The 8,031-nt window shown below is 51.2% G+C and overlaps 1 protein-coding gene across 1 annotated transcript in view; it reads right to left on the bottom strand.

Moving 5' to 3' along the window:
- CUNH10orf90 (chromosome unknown C10orf90 homolog) overlaps positions 1-8,031 on the bottom strand; it is a 43,878-nt gene that overhangs the window by 29,959 nt on the left and 5,888 nt on the right. The gene's annotated exons all lie outside the window — the stretch shown is intronic.

Raw genomic sequence — 8,031 nt, 5'->3', positions numbered from 1 at the left:
GGGTCGAACAACCCTTTCACAGGGGTTGCCCGATTCATAACAATAGCAAAGTGAAGAAGTAGCTACAAAAATACTTTTCTGGTGGGGGGCCACCACCACATGAGGAACTGTATGACAGGGTTGTGGCATGAGGAAGGTGTTGCACTGCTGTCCTAAGGTGTCACCGGGTTGGTTCCGACCCTAGCCCGTAGGCACAGCAGAGTGAAGCACGTCTCATTCCTGAGCCGTCTCACTGTTGTTCCTCTGCTGAGCCCAGGTTGCAGTATACACAAACACACATACACATACACATATGTTGCTTACGGTACTTGTTTCTTTGAAGCCATACTCCTAGCGCCCGCGGGAGGCGGCCAGGCGGAGGAGGCCTGGCCGTGCTGCTGAGCAGGCAGCGCGTGAGTGGGACAGGCCGTTTTGCACTTGGCATTCCGGTCTCCTCACGCCTTCCCACTTGAGCCTAATCTCTTTTGGTTCAGGCGCTAATTCGGCTCAGCTGTGGAGGCTCTGGTCTCTGTGCTTTGGCGTTCCACAATGTAATTAACGATTCACATTCAATTACATCATGCTGAAAATCCTCTTCCAATACTTTTGCTCCTAATCCCAGATTCCAGATGCCCGGGCAGTGCCGGGAGAAAGGTGCAGGCTCATCTGCGAGTCCTGAGCTCAGCCCCGGAGCCTCAGCGGTACTTTAGTGGAACCGCGGCTGCGGCCTGTGACGGCAAGCCTCTGTGATTTGAAGTTGCCAGGTGTCATTTTATAAGGGAATTCTGAGAACGTTGGGGGGAAGAGATCTAGAGAAGACGACTTCCATTTGAATCTGCAGAGCATGGGTCATCCAGCTTGGGTGTGGACATGGCTCCTTCTCACCTGTCAGCCGTGGGGTGCTTGACGGGCTCCCCAGAGAAGACTGCCACCCTTGGGGTGGCTTATCCTGCATGCTTGCTCCGAGACATCTGTATCCTGTGGGCTCCCTCTCGGGCCCCTAGCGATCCAACCACACAGTCTCTCTGCTCTTCTCCAAGTGCTTTCCTCTCTCGTCCTAACTGGAATCCCCTCGCCCCCTCCCTGTAGGGCTGAGCACAAAGGCCCACTTCTCCCTGGAGTCCGTCAGTTCGGCCATTCCTGGCTCTGTGGCATCAGCACGGGCCGGGCTTCCTGGACTGTGTCTCCTTTTGCATTGTGTGTTGCTTCCTGGTTGGCACTTGCTCCCTTACGAGGCTGTGTGCACCACGTGCTTCTCTGTTCCCAGCAGCGGTGGGGACAGAGGTTCAGGTGTCTGCTGCCTCCAGGTGAAGCTTTCAGACGTGATCATTCTTCCTCTTCCGGTCTCTCTAGACTCAGGCCAGTTTCCTCTAAACCCAAACCAACACGAAAGAAAATCCAAGGCTCTCAAGTCTATTCTGACCCACAGCGTCCCGTATCAGGTTTCCAGAGCTGTACCTCTTTAGGGGAGCGGGTGGCCTCCTCTCCCCCAGAGAGGCTGGTGGGTTTGCCCAGCCAATCTTGCAGTTGGCAGCCCAGGGCGCACCTGGCAGTCCCACCTCTTGTAGTTGAGCATGTCACAGCTACCCCAATACTCTCGCGGTGGAGGTCCGAGGAGTGGAAAGTAAAGCAGAGCCCTGGGGTGGCTGTGGCACAGTGGGTGAGGTTGGCAGTTGGAGCACACCAGCTGCTCTGTAGACCAAAGCAGAGGCTGCTCACTGCCACCCAGGTCACAGCCCGGGAAGCCCTAGGGAGCCATTCTACTCTGCCCCCCGGGGTGCTGTGAGTCAGGACCCCTCCAAGGGCAGCGCGTTGGGGTTCTGATTGGTTTTATACACCAGATTGGCCTTTCTTTCTCGGTGGTCACAGGACTCTTTTGTCCCTGCTTCTGAGATGACTCCTTTATGCCCAACAGAATGGCAACATTGACCAATCCCCTAGTTAGAGTCCTCTACAATCCCCTAGTTAGTAGCCAGGAAACATGGACAATAACAACAACAAAATCTGCCTGATTGCAATACAACAAAGCATCTTTTTCAATTAGCAAATACGTCTGTGTGTTTATGCCTGTATGTATATATAGAAATCTGACCTCCTGGGCAGCTGAAACCCCCAGTGTAGCTTCCTGTTCTCTGTGAACAGCTGGGTTTGAACCACACGGGCCACTGCCACGTGCATGGCCTCTCCTGTCACTCCTGTAGTGAGCGCCACCGTTTCCAGTGTCCACGTCCAGTGCCACGTGCTCCAGTTCTGGAGCTATTCAAGTCACCAGGTGCTTTAATCGGAGACTTGCAAGCCAGGGGATCGTGCAGAGCAACAAGGCAGGCACCCACACCTCAGGGGGCCCACTCACTTCCAACGTGAGCTGCTCCACAGCCAGCAAGCAGTGCCTGATTCTGGAGCCGTGTCAGCTGCTGCAGTTTGGGGGGCAAGGAGATTGGAAACGAACACTCAGATGCTTTAAAAATGCTCAAATCATTTATCCAGCGTTTCTCTTTCTCCAGGGAGGGGATAAAGTTCAAGAGCACAGTCAGAAGTGTGGTCAAAGTCTTACCCACAAAGATTCTCCAAAGCATGGTTTAGAATGGCGAAAAATCGGGAATCTAGCTAATAGGCGGTTCCCATTAGGGGATTAGTTCAAAGGTTGATGTTGCTGATGGCCTCGATATTAGAAAGTAATTTCATGTTTGGAGAAAACTTTTAATGATATAGGAAACAGCCCACTCTGATTCACAGCTTGATAAACATTGTAATGATATTAGATAAAGACTATAACTTGGAGGGGTGGGGGAGATAACAAGGAAAGGACATCAAGAAGCCCAGGAAGGAAATATATGTTCAGAGACTGATTATGGAAGCAATGGTACAATTAAGTCTGTTATGATTGAACTATGGGATGATATGACATATGTGCCAAGGCCCAAGCTACAGCAAATTAAAATTGAAAAGTAAAAAAGCATAGATCCAGTATGTTGTCTGGAGTCACACTAAATCTTAGCTCCAACTTAATAACAATTAGCTCTCACATCATGGCCTTGCTGTACACTCACCACCATGAGACGATCACTGAATATAAGGGTGCTGCAGCAAAGTGTGGTGAAGAAAGCAGATGGTGCCCGGCTAGTGTCTGGGGTCTTAAGGCTTGTATTCAAACAAGCAGCTCTCTAAGCGAGGAGTCAACTAAGCCTACATGGAATAAGCACACCAGCTTGTGTGATCCAAAGATCACAATAACAAAATTCAAATGTAACAAAGGGAAAAGTATCTCAAAGAAAGCCAGTGTGAAAGCCAAGGGCAGCCATATCTATACATAAAGATATAGTGACTGGTAGTTCCATCCAGTGAAGAATTAATGGTTATCTCATCAGCAGTCTAGTAGACAACAAGCAAACCACCTGGGCAAAACAGATCCCTACCTCACACCAGAGGGAGAGATTGCCAGAGGGTGGACTGAAGTGTGATAAAGTTACTAGAGCAGCGTATAGGCAAAAGGCTACCGTCCCGAAGCTGCCCCTGAAAGCACGCAGAACAAGAGGGCAATGAAAGAAGCATCGGCCTGTCAAAACCGACTGTAAGCAGACGTGATGACTAACAGCACCGGCCATCCTGGATTGGACCCTGGAACAGAAAAGGGCATTTGTGGGAAGAACAGGTGAATCAGAATAAAGTCTGCAGTTTAGTGACTAGGACAATACTAATAATAATTTCTTAGTCTAGGCCAGTGGTTCTCAAATCCCCGGTGATTATACTGTCCTGGCAGTGTCTGGAGACCTTCCGGTGCCCTGGCAGAACAGTGGGTTACGAGGGGGTCTGCTCACCACAAGGTCAGCAGTTTGAAACCACCAGCTGCTCTGAAGGAGACAGACAGGGATTTCTACTCCTGTAAAGAGTTACGGTCTAGAAAACTCACAAGGACAGTTCTATCCTGCCCAGTAGGGTAACTATGAGTCAGCATCAACTCAATGACGGTGTGTTTGTTGTTGGTGTTTGGGACCTTTTGGCTGCCACAGCTGGGGGAAGGGGCAGGAGCTGCTAACATCTTGTGATTCCTACGATGACCAGGCCAACCACTCCATTACCAAGACATCTCTGGCCTTCAACACAAAGTGTCAAGGTTGAGAAACCCTGGTTTAAGTAAGTACATGCACTCTAGTTATGTAAAATCTTAACATTAGGGGTAGTTGGGTAAAGAACGTATCTTTGCATTACCTTTGAAACCACCCCAGAAATCTAAAATTGCTTAAAAAATTAAAGTTTTAAAAACCCCTGAAATAATTCTAAAGAGTTTAAAAAAAAAAAAAAGATAGTTGGGAAAGGAATTAAAAAATTGGAAAGAGAGAAAAGGTATCTTATGCCTAAAGAAAAAGGACAAAAGATGTGAATAGGCAATTCACAAAATAGCAAAGAAGTATTAATAAACACGATCATCTTCAACATCTCTATCAAAATGCAAATTCATGTTATATCTTTGATCTCTAGAATTGTGTAATACTGTCAAATTGGCATGGAAATGCCTGTCATCACAAAATGCCTGTTCAAGGCACTTGCTGGGTACACATTGATAGGGCGTATAGGCTTTGCACTTAAGCCCGAGGAGTGAGTGGGGTGTAGGTAAAACAGTATAGGTTCCTTTACTTCAGCTAATTTATGTTTCCACATCAAATGCCTCGTGGCACTGCCGGCTAAGCGTTGGACTCTGGTGGAGCAGCTGGTGGTTTCGAACTGCTGACCTTGAGGGGAGCAGCCCAATGTGGAACCACTCACCATCAGGCTATCTGCTCCTGAACCATTCGAACTTGGACACGTTGATCACGTGTTCTCTGATTCGACATTAATCGGCTGCTCCCATTAAGCATCATAGTCCAGGAACCCCAGAGGGGCAGTTCCAGCTGTCCTGTAGGGCCACCATGAGTCTGCACTGGCTCGATGGCAGCGAGCGAGTGAGCGAGCAAGCAAGGCTGCCTGAGGACAAGCAGCTCGCTCACTCTGTCAGACCCTACTTATTCTCCTTGGGTTCCCACGTCAGGTCCCCCAGGTGTCAAGCCCGGTGAGGCCCCTGTTCTTCCTCTACTTCTAACCACCTACCTCCTGACAGTGGCTCTTACTTGGCTCGCCACCCCTTCCCTGCCAGAGCTGCTTGAGGCCTGGCCACCGGGTGGGGGCTGCCTGAGGATGAAGTGGCCATGACTTCATCAGCAGTGGCTTTTGTTGGGTCATCAGAACACCCTGTCCTGGCCCTGAGTCAGGCTCTGAGCTGGTAGGCTCTCTGCTGAGCGTGGAGAGGCCCACACAGCGATTCCGACCCTAGTCCTGCCCCCAAGGAAGAGGCATGAGGATGCCCACAAAGAGGAAGCTCACCAAGTAGAAAGGCCATGGGGCCCACGCACCTGGTAGTGAGCGGAGGCTGGACGGTGGAGCAGGCTCGGCTCGGCGGCTGCAGCCTGATGAGGCAGGGAGAGACTGTAGCCCACAGTGGGTACAGTGGGGACCGGTGCAGCTCCGCCAGGGGATGGCATCTGGCACTGCCAGGTGACTTGTATGGTTGACATTCCCGGGGAAAGGGGTGCTGCTGATACTTTCTGGGCTAAGGCCTGGGAAGCTAAGCTTCTGAGCACCCTGTGATGAACAAGGGCCTCCCCCACATGGAGAATCTCGGCTCGCAATGTTGTCCTCACTGAGGCTGGGCAAGGGTTGCATGAGTCAAGGCCACCGCTGCAGGACGGGAGTGGTGCCACGGGCAATCGGGTGAGGTCCCCTTCAGCAGCAGCTGCTACGGCATCAGCCGCAGCCAGAGCAGGCGGCATTTTCCATCTGGAAGTCTGCACGCCGATGCCTAATCTGAGCCACGCTTGTGGGAAAAGCCTGCCGAGCTCAGAAAAGTCCAAGTCTCCCTGGGAGCCTGACAAGGGATTTGGGTCGTGACTTTTAAAAAGGTGGATGGGCTGGCTCACGGCGTTTCATTTTAAAAGCTTTGTTTTTCCTGAACCAAATAACCCAGCATACAGAACAAACTTCCCCCTCCGGTGTTCCCATTAAAATGAGGGACCATTTAAATCACCAGCAATGAGTGGCTGGATACCGAGATCAAGCACAGTCTATCACAGCGAGCACGGTTTCATCGACACGAGGAGGCTGATGGGTCTCTGGATTACTTTCCTCAGCAGAGCCTTGACATTGTCAAAGAGTTTATTCCCCTCGGATCCACGACCGGTGCTCATGGAAGTAGCACTCGGGAACCCACAGGGCGTGTGTCACACGGGCAAGTTGAGCCACAAGGTCTGGCTTGTTAGTGATACAAAGCCAAGCTGTCACGTTGAGGCACAAGGTCCTCCTGGTCAGGGGAGAGCGGCACCGTGAATGGGGGAGGCCGAAAGAGGAACGGAGGCACTGGGGTGACGGTGCAGGGGAAGACCAGCCGGAAAGCTCATCAGAAGCCAGGACACAGTCTTCATCTCACGTCCTTTGGATATGCCACCCGGAGGAGCCAGTCCTGGAGAAGGATGTCATGCTCAGTAGAGACTCAACAAAAAGAAAAAGACCCTTAAGATGGCTTGACACAGGGGCTCCCGCCAGCACCTGTCTCCCCGCCTCGCACTCAGCCAAGGCAGCTGAAACAGCTCAAAGGCAGAGACGGAGAGTGTCCAGGATGACGGGGCCCCACTGGTGTTTGCCAACCCAGCTCTCGTGCTGAGGAGACCCAGGGTCCCGCGCTGTTGTCCATTTGCCAGCGGATCCTAACTCTCCCTGGTTAACTTTGCTGCTGGTAAGCAAACAAAACGCAGGCACAACTACATTCTGCACACTTCTTCACTTACAACTTCCCACGGGGAAGGAAACACCGCCTCGTATTGGATCTCCTGGCCCCCGAGAGCCCGCCCTTTGCCTCGGCAGGAAAGCGTGCCGCAGCCCTGGGCTCATTGGTCAGCAGGCCTCAGTCTCTGCCGGTGGTGACAAAGCCTGGCAGGTGTTGGTGATACTGGTGGGGTGGGTTTCAGTGAACTGTACAGATGTAAAAATGGTGGCTGGCCAATGGTTTGTGATCTCCATTTTTATGGCATTGAGAGAAAGTGTTTGCCAGCCGCTGGCCGACCAGCCTTCCATGGGGTAGAGAAGCGATGCAGGGGTGAAGCGACCTCAGGACAGTGGGGCAGAGAAGGCCCCACTTGGGCACTTCCAACCCATCGAACCTAATGGCAAGCCTGGAGGGCTCTGCTTCCAGAATCGGCCCACGTCCCCCACTGCCACCCTGGCCCGAGCCACTGGCTCCCACGCTTGGACAATGACTCCATCGACGTTTGTGGAGAATACATCATCTGAGCGGCTACACTCTCTGAAGAGTGTGGCATCGGGACTGGTCGCCCAGAATGCAGACACCCTAAAGCACTCCATTGCGATGGCATCCTGCAGCGATTTCTCTGCTCAACCCTTCGCCTTTCTCTGCCACCCACAGGTGCTGGTCCCCAAGCTGCTCCCTAATAATCAGCCTGCCCATTTATCTACAGCAAAGAACCTAATTTCTAGGACTTTGAATTTGCACAAAGGATAGTTTATCTTGAAGGAAGAACTCCTTTCTTACGTAAGTCCTCACCTAATTCACAAGAGGAGCTGATACCAAGGGCTCAAGTAGAAAGAAAATGCTTTGAAAAGGATGGCAACATATGCACACAGGTGATTGATACAATCGCTGTATGAATTGTTATAAGAGCTATAAGAGCCCCCAATAAAATAATTAAAAAAGAAAGAAAGAAATGTGCACGAAGACACCTTTTCTTTGATGTATGGATGACAACTCAATGTAAAGAAAACCCAAATCCTCACCGCTGGACCGGTAGGTGGCATCATGATGCACAGAGGAAAGATTGAAGTCGTCAAGAATTGGGTCTCACTTGGATCACCAGTGAATGCTCGCTCACGCAGGCAGATGTCAAGAGACCGAGCGATGCGTTGCATTGGTTAAACTTGATGTGCAAGACCTCTTTGGAGTGCTGAGAAACAGATGTGACTTTGAGGATTAAGGTGTGCCTGGCTCAAGCCACGGATCTTCAATCACCT

Source organism: Echinops telfairi, unplaced genomic scaffold, assembly GCF_000313985.2.
Source record: "Echinops telfairi isolate 266 unplaced genomic scaffold, ASM31398v2 ScPeMD7_70;HRSCAF=299, whole genome shotgun sequence".
Taxonomy (NCBI): Eukaryota; Metazoa; Chordata; class Mammalia; order Afrosoricida; family Tenrecidae; genus Echinops; species Echinops telfairi.
This window is presented reverse-complemented; position numbering and strand designations above follow the sequence as displayed.